This window comes from Vidua macroura, chromosome 13, assembly GCF_024509145.1.
Source record: "Vidua macroura isolate BioBank_ID:100142 chromosome 13, ASM2450914v1, whole genome shotgun sequence".
NCBI classification, from domain to species: domain Eukaryota; kingdom Metazoa; phylum Chordata; class Aves; order Passeriformes; family Viduidae; genus Vidua; species Vidua macroura.
The window spans coordinates 5,832,438-5,846,815 of NC_071583.1; positions in this window are offsets into that span (position 1 = coordinate 5,832,438).

Consider the following 14,378-nt stretch of genomic DNA (forward strand, 5'->3'; position numbering starts at 1 on the left):
CTCCGGATGCTACTTCTCCAGAGCTCAGCCTTGGGGTGCCGCTCCCTAGAGCCCCAGTCCCGGGCCGCTGCTCGCCCTGAGCCCACCCTGCAGTGCCGCACACACCTTCGCTCAGGTGAGTCCCGTGTGCTGTGCCGCCCACGCTGCGCGGCCCCAGCCGGGAGGAGCGGGACGGGGCAGGAGTGCCACGTGTACGTGCGGAAAAGCAGAAACAGCGGCTCCAAGGCGCTGCTCCTCCCCACCCCCGGTGCCTGCCGAGCCCCCGGGACACGCGTGGGACACTGGTGGGGCACCGGTGGGACACGGGACCCGCGGCCGGACCCACCTGCGGAGCGCGGCGCTGGCGCGGCTCTGCCCCGGGACGGGGCGGGGGAGCGGCCGCTCCGCTCCGGGCGGGACCGGCCCGCCCCGGCCGAGGGACACGCTCCAAACCCCCCCGGCTGTCACATCCCTCGCTCCAGCACCCTGTCCCCTCGCGTTTCCTCGCCCCCAGCCGAGGCAGCAGCACCAGTCACCCCGCGGGCGTTAATTGAACCACCTTCAGCTACTTGAACGCAAATTGTTCTTTTTAGTTCCCCTGTATTTCCACCTGCATCCCTCCTCTTTTTCGTACTAAATCCCAGCTCTTTTCTCCTCCATACCAACTTGTTTGCTGTTCTCCTGCCCCTGTGCCACATCATGGTTATTAAAAAAAAAAAAAAAAAGGAGAGTGATTTTTTTTTTACACGGGTAGATGCTGGTAAGACAAGAGGGAACATATTTAAACTGCAAGAGGGGAGATTTAGATTAGATGTTGGGAGAAAATTCTTCACTGTGAGTGTGACAGGGCATTGCCACAGGTTGCCCAGAGAACCTGTGGCTGCCCCATCCCTGGAAGTGTTCAAGAGCAGGCTGGACAGGGCTTGGAATAATCTGGGATAGGGGAAGGTAGCAGGGGGGTTAGAATGGGATGGGATCTAAGGTCCCTTCCAACCCAATTCAGAATTCTATGGTTCTGTGATCATTGCAGACTTCTGCCCCCTTTCATGTTCACTAATTTGCTGTGTATTCTAGTTTTCACATGGAGCTCTGGTTGGAAAAACGTTAAGCAGTGTTTGCTCTGGCTGGGAAGGTGCAGTTTCACCACAGACCTTTTATCTTTCTCAACCTTGCCTCCCCTTGGCTTAACAGCCCTGTGTGTGTCCCATTTTTCTACTTGCACCATGAAGCAACTGAGAGGGGGGAAAAAAAATCAGGGCCTTGCTCTGCAGTTTACCTGGCACAGTTAATCTGGAGCTTTAAAATCTCCTCACAACACAACTGTAAGATGTTTTATTACTGCCATTTCTTTCTTCCTATAAAACTGAGTAAACTCAAAATGACCAGATACCTTTACTCTCAGTTGTGGGGTCACAGCATGATGACTTGGAGAGTTTTATTTTGGTACAGCCCTGACCCACTTTATGGACTGTGAGGATACCAGCATTCAGTTGCTTCAGCACCTGCTTTCTGTGTGCTGTTAAAAATCAAAAATAAGACCAAAACAGAATAAACACACCTAAGATTGAACCTGGCACATCCTTAGCAGCAGCATGGAAGGTGGGAGGACAGATAGAAAGTGCAGGGAGCAGAAAGATGAAGAAGCAGGTACAACTTCAGTCATGGAAGCTGCAAGAACTCTCAGCTGGAAGATGAGAATTTCCTTCTCCAGAATTGCTAAATTGTGTATCATGCTAAAGAAGGGCCCCTGCAGCCAGCCCCAGCAGGACACCTCTGGGTAAACTTTCACACAAACTCTTGGCAAACTCAGAACTAGAGCAGGAAACCAGTTGCAGCAGGTGATACCGGGGGCAAACAAATGATTGCTAAAGATGTCTAAATGCGGTGTTTGCACTGCTGTTGCTGCTCTGAAGAGTTCACAAGCAAAGAAGAACAGCCCGAGGGCAGAGGGTGGGGCTGACGCTGGAAATCCAGGCCTCACTAGGTCAAAAAAGACTTCCTGGCAATTTGGGAGCCTTGGGCTCATCTCACAGCAGCTGCCTGTGCCAGTGCTCCCCCTCCATGTCGGGACCACAGGCTCTCCCCTGGGAGCAGGCTCTGCTTTCTCATCCACTGACAGCAGACACTTCCTGGAGGGCAGGTTTTTTAATTTGCTGGCAAGCAGCAACAAAATTGATTAAAATTGCAAAACACCTCTTCGAATGACTCATTTCCCTATCACAGTATTCCATGTAAATAAGTGCCTGCTATTGTAATTCCCAGGGCTCTGCTCCAGAGCTGTTCAAAGTGGGGCACGCAGGGAAAAGGGGCCAGGAGCAAAGCAGAACCTGAAACTCTTCCTCTCCCCCCATCTTCCAATTTTTACAAAGCTTTCTGTGACAGTTCCCAGGCCACGATTTTCTAATCAAATGAACTAACAGCCTTTACTTATTGAAGCCCAAGGTTTGATGGACAATATTTAAAATTCTAGAACTACAGAATGGCTTGGGAGGACAGAGACCATCCCCGTACCATGGGCAGGGACACCTTCCACCAGACCAGGTTGTTCCAAGCCCCATCCAAGCTGGCCTTGAACACTTCCAGAGATGGGGCAGCACAATTTCCCTGGGCAACCTCTGCCAGGGCCCCTTTTCACTTCACCCATAGAGTGGAGCACTTAAGTTCCCCCCAAAAAAGTGACTAGTGAGGACAACTTGAGTGTTTTTTCTTGTCTTGGAAAAAGAAAAAAAAACCACCAAAAAAAAAAACAGGGTTGGGGGAAAACCCCTGGGCCCCCTCAAGAATCAAAACAATTTCTGTTTATTTTCAGTGAACCACTTTGGTATTTGGAAATAATTTTATTCAATGCCTTTTATGCAAAGCAGTTTATAGCAGCCAAAGGTAAGAGCTACAACTCTATAATTCCAACAGAGTTTTTCCTTCATTGAGTCTTTGGAAGTCAATTAAAGACTTTAGAAATTGCTTCCACTCTACATAAAGAAATCCATACCTAGCTCTCCTGCTTGAAAACAGCATCTGGTAAATGCCAGAAGAGGTACCTCTGCACTTCTTTCAAGGGCCTTTAATGGCACACCCCATTTCTTAAAACTGCTCTATTGTCATGTTCCATTTGCTCAGAAAATGCTGCAGCAGTGAAATCCAATCCATAGCCAGTTCAAATGGAGCTCCTGAATTAATGGATGAGAATATAGGCAGCAATTTTCTGCAAAACCAAAGGGCTGGACCCATGCAACACCATCGCTGGAATATGAGCATTCCCTTCTCCAGAAATACTAAATTGGGTGCCATTCTAAAGAACATCCCCTGCAGTTGCCTTGTGTGCCCTGTCCTAGGAGAGACACATCCCAGTCCTCAAAAAATAGGCCCATATATTTACGTTCCTAATAAAATTCTTATTTTTTTCCAAGGGATCAATCCATACAGATACAAAGTAACACTTGAGAGTAGATTTTTAAGTCACCAAAATTCTTGGCTTTGGACTCCAACCAGATGCCATGACAAAATGCCAGTTGGGGTACAAAGCATCACTTCCCTTCCCAGTGACACAGAATTACCCTTATGCCTGCCTTGTGTTCTCCCCAGCACTGAGCATGAGCAGGCTGATAAAACACATTCCTCAGTGTTTAGCCACAAGACTCCAGCACTCAGGGATTTACCGCTAATATTTTCATGCCTGGGTTTTTAATTAAAGGGAACCTAACTCTGGCTGGTGGCTCCTGGGGCACTGAGCAGCAGGAGGGGTGCAGGCAGCACCTGCCCAACATGTTCCAAGCGGCATGTGTTGGTCAAACATGGTCAATCCCCATCCCCTGACATCTCCTTGGCTATTTGGGAGGGGAGGGACCTTTCATTTACATGCAGCCTCTTTGCTGCTGTGTGAGATGTTCTGCTGCAGGCACAGCCACCAGCCCCTCACCCCCTGCACCTGGTGATGAGGTGACGCTGCCCAGAGCCAAGTGACATCCGTGCTGGCACCAAAACCACCTGGGGCACTGGCAGAGCCTCCTGGCTTTGTTTTTCACCGAGTAATATGTTTTACAAGGGGGTCAAGAAGAGGTCAAAATAGAAAGTTATGAAATGTCAAACTTGCTTTTTGCTAAACCCCAGTATTAATAGCATGAAGTGCAGACTGGCAGAGGCATTCATGACATGAAATAAGTTTCTCCAGAGGCAGGAAATCTCTCAGACAGCCCCAGCCCTGTGTCTGTGCCATCAAACCACCTAGGTGCATGAAGCATCACTGCAGGATGTGCTGGTTTCCTGGAGAAAACAGAATAAACTAAGCAGTAACATCACTTCTTCTGTTTTTCCCTTGTTGCAGAAGTTTAATCAGCAGCTCAAACGAAAACATTCTTGTTGGTAAAAAGATGGTGACAATTAATCTAGATCTAATAACTGGAATGTTTTCACCGGGGAATTAAAACAAATTATTCCTTTGCTATTGCATCTTTGTCTCATTTACATTTTAATCCCAGAAGAATCTTCCTCTGTTATATTTGGAAAATGACTGCATAGAAAGAAAAAAACAACATGGCTGAAGTACTCAGAGATGCATCAAGACTTTAGCTACTAACTTTTATGGCAGAAGTCTGGTTATGCCAAGTCCTAAATGGCTGAAAATGAGGAGAAATACTGTGGTTTTTCCAAACACTGCTGAATGCAGAGCCTGAAGGCATTTAAGATTGTGCACACAAAGACGGGCAAACAAACAGCTGGGGCAGGAGGTTGTGTTGAAGGTGTAATTACACATTAGCCAGAGCAGAGCAGGTGACTCTTTCTTTGTACTGAAAATAAAGGGGACTCCACTGGAGACACTCTGTGCAGAGGGGAACCTCTGCCTTCCCCACCCTGTGGCTCTCCAGTTCCAGACTCAAGCCTTGTCCTTGCTGTGAGGTTTTACCACAGGATAAGGAGTCCATACTTTTGCTAAAGGTAGACACATAATGAATAAAGACTCCTTAGTGTTGCCAAAGTAAAACCAGTGTGGTATCCCACCTTATCCCAGCCTGCCTTACCCACTTAGCCTGCCTGTGATTTCTGGTAGAAGTATTTTTGTGGGGGTTTCCTTACTCCCTTCAGTGGAAAGGAGCCAGGTTAGCAGAGATCTGCAGCTCAGACAGCCAAAACTAATCTGGTGAATTGTGACACATCCGCTCCTTCCACCAGCACCATGTCCAAGTCATGGCCCTCAACAGCTGTGGCACATCTGGGTGCAGAAAACCACTGCTGCCTCCAGCCCACTTCCAAGTAAACTCCCAAGTAGCTGTCAACAAGGCAGGAAAAGGATCAGCTGCCTCAAGGCTGCCTGAATAACACTTCACCAAGTTGGAGAGCTTAAAGCCTCATGATGTTTGAGAGAGGAGAGATGTTGCAGGATCACCATGCAGAGTGATCCTCACTCCACAGCAGCAAAAACCTGGACCTGCACAATGCTGACTGAGCCTGAATTGAGGGTCAGTGACCTGGGGACAGGGGGATGTCACTGCAGTTTCCAAGTAGTCTCTGGAACACTGTTGTTTGCAGATCATAGTACTCCTAGTCATTACGTAATGCAGGTATTTTCCAAAAATATTAACCCCACCTCACCCAAGTTTTAAGATGATGGAGAGATGGTCAATTATAAGTACAGAAAAATATCATAATGAGGCAGCTGGGGCTTTGGTGTGGGTTTTGGTTCCCCACCAAATAAAATTGTGATTGTAACTCCACAAGGGTGTCTCCTCCCGACACGAGTTTCCCCAAGAAATCTCTCTCTTGGACTGCAGTGTTCTGGGAGCAGGTACTGCTCATGTATGTAGGACACCTTTGATCTGCTTCAAGGACAAGGATGGTCTGAGCAGCAGCCAGCCTCAGCTGGCACCACACAGTGCTTGTCGCCAGCGAGGCTCTGGGCAGTGTAAGAGAGCAGGTGGGAAGCAGGACAACAGGATCAAGCCTGCAGCTCCTTGGAACACAACCAGCTCCTCCTGGTGGGATGAAGGAAAGCCTGGAAACTCCTCATTACCCTTCAAATTCAGTAAAACGCTGGGATATGGAAACAAGAGGCAGAAACAAACCTGGGAGGAGCTGAGTGCACACACCACAGGGTGTAACACCCCTGTGCCCTGTGCAACACACAGGATTGCTGGGGGTAAACTCAGCAGGCTCCTGGGCCTGAATTCTCTGTGCTGCTTTGCCCTTCTGGCTGAGCATTGTCCAGCAGATTGAGCACGGTGCTTTAGCATTAACTTTCAAGGTCTTACACAAAGAGTTCTTAAGGAACTTGCTGAACTTCTGACATTGTACATCCCTGTTACCCCACAAGGACAAAAACAGGAGACTTTTTGGTCCAAGGGCAGTATTTACTCAAGCCTGCTGTAATCCCAGGTTTACAGACTGACCTTCCTAAGAGCCCCCTAAGTTCCACAGAAATGACTCCTTGTGAGAAGTGCTTCAAAGAGGCACATGATCCCTAGGTAAGGTTCACAGGCCACTCCATTACTTCCCATTCATGAAGACCTCTGGGGAAGCCCCCTTTCCCAAAATACCAAGCTTCTAATGCTGCAGTGCAGCAGGTCAAACTCAGCAGCTGAAAGATGAAATCCTGGCTCCACTAAAGGTGATGGCAAGATGCCTGATGATTTCAGTGCAGCCCAGGCTTTACCCAAAAATTATATTCAATGTTTGTTGAAGCTTTTTTTTTTTTTTCTATTTACTCTAGTGCAGGCTGTCCTTAACAACTGTTTTATATACAGATATCTGCAGCTTTTCTGAGTACTGTACAATAAAAGCTGGGGTTTGAAGGGATCCCCTGCATTCCTCCAACCACTCTGGGCAGGCTTTGTTGGTGCTTTCCTCCTTCCTCAAACACAGCATGGAGCTTCACTGGATGCTACAGAATTGCTGTAGACTTATGCTGCTACAGCTGAAAGGAAGATCAAACTGAGTATTCAATTACTTATGCACTCAAAGGTATTTATTCCCTGAGATGAAAGTCCTAAATCTGTTATTATTGCCATTCCCTCTTCTCGTACTATTAGCCTGCTGCTGCTTTCAGATCTATGGAGATGTCAACACCAGTTACTGGCAGCAAAACTGAAAGATGAGAACATGACAGGGAAATGTTTAGAATTATGAATCATGTGCAAAAACAGATGAGATGCTTGATCTCCCTTAATTCTAGAAGAGTACACAGGGATTTTTCCTCAGATTTATGCTTTTCCATTATCTACTTCAGATGCTGCAAGGATTTAAAAGATGAGTGAGGTGAAGAGCAGCAGGTACTGTCTGGGGGACAAACCCCCAGAGAGGAAAGGTGCTCTTGGAGCAATGAACACAGGGGTTTGTGAAAGGGACAGGACCCCCCTACCAGCATGGAGTTCTTGGCCCAAAGTCTGAGTGAATATAAATGCCATGCTAAAAAGGAAAAGTTGACTTTCTTCACAGCATCTCGTATTTTCCTGCTTGTGCTGCACTCTCCTGTTGTTGCAGGTGGCATCTGGGAAAGTCAGGCACTTGCACACACAGCTGTAGTTTATAATAACAGCTCTGCAGCAAGATGGTGTCAGAAAAGTCTGTTTAAAGATGGGAAGGTCAGTGATGAAAGCCACAAGCCTGGTACTGTAATGGCTTCCTCTCCCATCAATACCACAGCCAGCAGTTCCCTTGCTGTCCTCTCCTCTATTTCCAAACAGATGTCAAGGGCCCTCACTCAGGGAATGTGGAGAACAAAAAGCCAGAAATTCCAACCACTCTGAGACATGTGCAATGTCTGGTGCTCAGTTTCAGACATCCAGCTTCCAGAGGGCCCTGAATAGCCACCCTAAGGAAATGACCCCTCTAAATGAATCTCTCTTCAGTCACTCTGACTCTCTCAGCCCCTGACACAAAACCACCAGAGCCAAACAGCAGCCAGAGGATACACAGCCATGGTTTCAAGGGGAAATCAGTGTTCAGTAGAGCTGCTGATTTATTCCCCCTGGAAGTGAAGCTTTCTGTCCATCTGCAGCAGAGAGCACAGCCCGAAGAGCCCAGGGAATCTGCCTCACTGACAGTGATCCACTCCAGCCAGACCTGAAAAGGCTCTTTCATCCCTCACACCTCTCTGGTCACATACATCTCCTTTCACCTTCACCATCCCACACCACTCCCTTTTTACTGCCATGTTCCTAAAGCCCATGAGAGTGTGAGCCTTCTGTGTACCCCTGATCTTTGCAATGAGTGACCCAGAAAGCCTCCAAAGCACCCTGTCCTGAAGGTGAGAGGGTACCAAGATCCCTCCATTTACAAAATTTTTTGTAATAGTCTTCCCCAAAGAATGTCACAGACTATTTTTTGGGGGGAATACAGGTTTGGGTAGGTGTGAGGTTACTCACACTTGGGTGGCTATTCTTGTGTTCTTCAGTGTTAATTCTTTTACCTTTCACCCTTGCAAAACCAGCTAAGAACCACCAGGATCTGCTAAGAGCCCAGGAATAACTGCCAGCAGCTGCACCTCACAGGCAGCAGCAGCCTAAACCAGATGATCTCTACTAACCATTAACAGCAAGATTTACCAGCTACTCAGATCAAAGTGACAGACTGACAACCTGGAAACATCCCTCAGGGAACATCCATTTGATGATTTCATTAAGAGGACAGTAGATATCTTCCCACAAAGGCAATTTTTGCAGCCAAGGTACAGGTACCCAGTGAACATTTTAATTTGAAGAAACTAGTGAATCTATTTGTTTTTTTTAGAAAGATTCTGCAGAGAAAAGTCTAAAACATCATCCCTTACATATTTGAAGCAAGATTTTAGCAACAGATTTAGGGAAAAACATATTTCAATGCTGTCTCAAGATACACGTGCACATATTCCATGTCTGTACATCAGCAAAACTTGGGGTTTGAGTTTCAGTGGCTTCTCTGCAATCATGAGCACAAGTCACACATTTTTGTTTCAAAAGGAAAGACAAGAACAGGAACAGAACAAAAGACTAAGTATACTGAAATAACTGCCTGGACTCAAATAATTTCAAGTCTCTACTCACCCACGCATAGCAAGATTTCTGATGAAATAATTGATGGTTTCATATATGTTGGCAAGAAAAAACTCAGCACTACTGGTTTTCTCAGTTTTGCCAATATATATCATCAGAAAACAGAAAGCCAGACTCAGAGTTAGCACTTTCCAGGAACTTTCTCAAGAAATACATTCTCCCCTTTTGGTGTAGAGATCAGATCTTCTCTTTCCAAAGGAAGATACAGCCTTGCTTCACTTACCTCCTCCGTAGGTGGTAGCACACATGATGGATGTTGTCCAGGCAATCTGGCTGTAGGAGATGCTGAAAGCAGCCTGGATCTCTCTAAAGTAGATTGTGAAAGCTTTAGGGAAGGTAAATGCAAACCCAATTGAGATGGAGGCTCCAAACACCACTGCCCAGCCCCATCCACCATCGGGGGGGACGTAGCCCAGGTCTGAAAGGACTGGAGGAGACATGGTCAGAGCAGATTCCAGAGCAAACTCTGCTTCCCAGTGGCCTGCAGAGCAGAGGAGATGTGTGTTGTACAGAATGTTCATAACATGTGGTCAGGCATCATTTTAAAGCAAATTAAAATAATTTAGAGGTCCATAGAATCACCCACTCTTGAAGCCTTAATCCTTTTGCTGCCTTTTAACAGTTCTATTGTTCAATTCTAACACAACCAAGATCACCCTTTCCTCTCCAATAACCCTGTCCAGCTCTTCCACCTGTATTTTAGATACATACCCTCAAAATACTCCTTTGGCCTCCATGTCCAGGGACAGACTTCAGTCCCAGATGAAGTCAGTGCCTCCACTTTCTGTTCTCTGCCACACCCACCTGTGGCTCTGTGTCCCACCTTGGGAGATGGCTTCTGGAGGTTACTCCTGTCACAGTCCCTCTGGAGAGAGCCCAATGCTGTGATTGTACCTTTTTCAGGGTGAGTCCTTCACTGTGTACTTTTCAGATGTGGGTGGAAGTCCTTATGATTTCAGGTTATTCCTGCTCAAAAGAATAATCCCCATGATGTAAGCAGCAGGTGAACAGCCCCAGGTGGGCCCAGCTCCCCTGTTCTGCAGGGGGACAGGGCTCTTTTGGCTGTTGCTTCCCTCAAACCAACAACCAAACTGAGAAACTGCTTGCAAAGGGGCTGAAGTTCCTTCCTACTTATGGGCAGCAATTCCACTCGCGCCTGATGCCTGCCAGGTTACCAGATTATGCTCAGGAACAGCACAGACCAAAGAGGGCATTCACTCATTTGCATTCTTCCCATTTTCCCTGGTCATTAAAATAAAATGAGAATAAAAAGAAAAATAAATAAAATATACACCTCTTTTCTGTGAATCTTTCAGATTCATCAGGGATGAGTTTTGGCATCCCTTTGCAAAAAGTCAGATCTCCACTGAAAACTTTCAGTCCTGTTCAGAAAGATTGCTGATTTTTGTTCTTGTCATAGCCTTCCTTCACTGTCTTTTTTTACTAGAGACCAAGAACGTTCATCTCCATTTATTTTTAATTGAAGGAAATTTATGTAAGCTCATGTTCAGTGCTCTGGAGGCCCTCAAAGGGTGAGAGGTTACACTGGGAGAGGATCACCACAAACCTGCTCCATCCTCACCCTCATCCCTGGGCATCCTCTCCCAGCCTCTGTGGGTGAGGAGTCATGGTCAGAACCAGTGTAACGGGGCAGAGACTGATCCACTGAGACCCACGAGAGGTTTCACTGCCATTTACACAGAATCACAGAAGGGTTTGGGTTGGAAGGGAGCTTAAAGATCATCCAGCTCCAACCCCTTTCCAAGGATTTCACTGGAACATGAGAGGAACTTGACTGTAACTGGAAAAATTATTAGCCCAAAATGCTAATATTTAATAAATCCACTCTAATTTCTATCTGGATAATATCCAGGACTGCAAGTTGTTGGGTTTCCTGAAACTTCCTTGCTGTATCAAGAGACGACCAACTAAGTCTTTTACAATAAAATTATAAATAATAAGGAAAATTCCCCATCACATTATGAGGGATGCTATGTTTTAATTTCAGGATCAAGCAAGATTGTACTTGCAAAGTTCCTCCTGTTCTGATATTAGGTAATAAAGTGGTCTGATAGATATTAATGAAACTTTTTTTTTTTTTCCCTTACAGGTACCCACAGTATATGGAACATTCTGGTGCAGAGTCTGTTATACCCCATCATCTAAGCCTTTCCAAAAAGTGAAATAATTTTCTTTTAGAATTACATTAACTCAACTTCATTACTGTAGGGTAAGGTTTTAAAAGGAAAACCCAAGTTAAAAAGTAATAATGGTAATGTTGGAATGCCTGTCTGTTGATGTTTAAGAGATCTTATTACTTATCAAATTGCATTTCATTGCACTGCTTCTTTCATTCCTGGTTATTCTACCCAGTTTAGGCCATTCAAATATTATGGAGAATACCAAGCTCCTAAAAATATTGACATATACTAGTGGTCCTGAAATTAGGCAAAATAAAACTGATTAAGGGGTGGTCAGAGTGAGGACACATTTCCTTATTTAACATTATGTTTGGTATTCACAATCTATCAAAATTTAGGCTATGCAAAATTCAAATTTTTTGGTAGTCCTTTAAAAAGGTTGAGCCTGAACTTTATATATGGGATTAAAAAGAAAGGCTATTTTTTATTACCACCAATTTTAAAACTATGACTAATTATGCACCACCTTTAGAAGTCTTAGGTGATGAATATATTTGTGCATTTAATTAGATTTTTTGTTTAATGAGAGATATATTGAGAAGACATTAGCATAAAATCAGACCATGGTATCAGATCATTGTCCAAATTTTCTATATCAAAGCAAATTAATACAGTAAACCAAAGAGAGGAACCAAAGTTAAATGCAAATATAGTGTATAGTCAAAAATAAAAATCACACCAGCTGACTCTTACTTCCCCAACTATAAAACAAGGCTTCCAGAGGAAGATTTAGGGGAATCCAACTTCGGGATTATAAAATTTGGGATAGTTTTTAGAGGGTTTAATAGCCTGAGCAACCAGCAGATGTGATACAGTCCCAGTCTCCCCTCATTTCTCCTGCAGCATCCCCTGAGGACCATTCTCCCACGGGCATTACCCTTTCTGTTAACACCCTCTTAACCACAACTTTGTCATTTCCAAGAAAAAGTTGTCTTTGTCTGGCACAAATTTACTTGTCAGCTCTCTTGCTTTGTCCCTATTTCCTTTTTGTGAAGTGAAAAAACTCTGCATGTCCCATTTCTCCACTTACCACACCCTGCAGTCTTCCTGCTTAATTCCTGTTAGTTTATCTAGATTTACTCTTTAGACAGGTATTCTGGATCTTTTCTCCACTATTCTACAATGCTCTTCAGGAATCTCTCTGAGGCTATTAACAACAACTTGGAAATAAAGGAATTCCAGGTCTCTTGCACAATCGAGGCCCTTACATCTCAACCCAGTTGACATTTACCATCTTCTTTCCTTGATTTATGAACTGCCTGTCTTTTGGAACCAACACGTACAATCACAACCTTCATTCTGTAACCCAGATCAACTGGGCACTCTTCTTGGACTGTACAATTATTTTTCTACACCACTTGTTTTATTTGGTTGGGGCTGGGTTTTCTTGCAAGATGACAGCACCGTGAAAAATCAAACCTGAGTCTAATAAAGCTTCACCTGCTGATGCAAGGGCTCCCATGGGACCAAAGTTCCCTCAACCCAAGCACAGCACCACAGCACACACAAACACTCACTGAGCACCGGGCTGCTCCCTGTCCGGCGAGGTGGCACCGCTCGGACCCCGTTCCTCGGCAGTGCCGGCTGCTGGCTCCTCTGGGAGACACCTGCTGCCTTTTAAAGCCATCTGCTCACCTCGTCCCCCACCCCAGATGAGATCAAAGGTTGAGATCAGAGCCTCTACTCTCACTTGGAACACCCTTTGCCACCTGGTAGACCTAAAGGCTGCTGTATCTCACATTAACTCCTGTTGAACGGGGGTGGCCCTTCACCTGCCCTGCAACAAATCCAGGGCAAACTCTCCACTTGCTGTGCTTGGAATGCTGGCATGTCTCAGCTCCCTGTGGCTGTTGATAAATTATTTGTCAGATATCGTTTTTCCTTGTACATATTAACTTATTCTTTCTTCACAATATGTTTTTGCAGGATCTGCTCCCACTCTAGTCCAGGGAAATTTGCATATGGAGGTCTTTGCCCATCCTGCTACATGTGTTTTACCCCTCTGCCTGAAGTTCTCCTGCATGACTTCTGGGTCACCCAAAATCCTGCATCTGATTGATTTTGATCACCCAAGAAATGAAGGCGTTGACAAGCCACAGCAACACTTACCAAGGGGCAAATGTCACCCTGGAGTGAGGAGAAAAGATACAGAAAATTCCTGAATTTGTTACCAGTAACCAAGCAGTTGACTTGGACCTATTAAATGAGCAATGTCCACAAAGCAAGTCCATGCCTTGTAAAGGTTAATGTAACCCAATTTCAGTAGGAATGTTTCCACCAGACTTATGTTGCAAATCCCCATTTGGGGGATTTAAAACATTCTCCTGCCGTGCTTATAATCCTGAGGCTGAAACACACTAGTGAAGCACAAAAGAAAATTAGGAAAAAAAACTATTGTAGGTGGGCCAGGGGACTGTTTTCAGCCAATCTGAGTAGAAAATTCATCAGAAGGTAAATGGAGATAGGAAAATGATACATCCCAGTTAACTTTGCCAGTCAGCATCTCCTGTAGCCCATATTTCCTGCCTTGTAGCCACATGCCTTGCAGTCATCCACACTCTTCCATAGCAGATATATCTTCCTTGCAAGGACACAATTAGTGCCCAAACCCACACACAAGTTCCCAGTTTGCACTAGCACAAAAGGCTGCACATGGTGCTCTCACAGCCAGCTCAAATGTTCTTCTCACAACACAGGACACACAATACACATCTACCATTTATAAATATTTCCTACCAGGCAGTTGTAACAGCTTGATAAAAAAGTCTCCAGTGGTTAAAAGACAGCAAGATAAATTCTGGGGAGAAATCCATTGAGGGCTATTAAACACAGAGATGTCACCTCTGGCATTGCAGATGGCAAATTGCTGGAGCTTGGGGAGTATTGACAGGCAGCTCCATGCTTGTCTCCCCAGGCACCCACCATTAGTTCAGAGTCAGGGAACAAATTCCAGTTCCTTGGGCTGATCGATCTCGTGGTCCTGCTCTTTCTGCCTCACCAGTCGTGGCTCCTACCAGTTATTCTCTTTAAAAATGTTTTACAGCCAGAAATATAACAAGCATATCTGGTGCTTTTTCTGTCTTCTAAAATGAGTAAATCCTTAAAGGCAGTTATATGTGCTGTGGGGATTTGTTACAGCTTGCTGGAGTGCGTGTGGTCCTCTGTGCTCCACCCCACG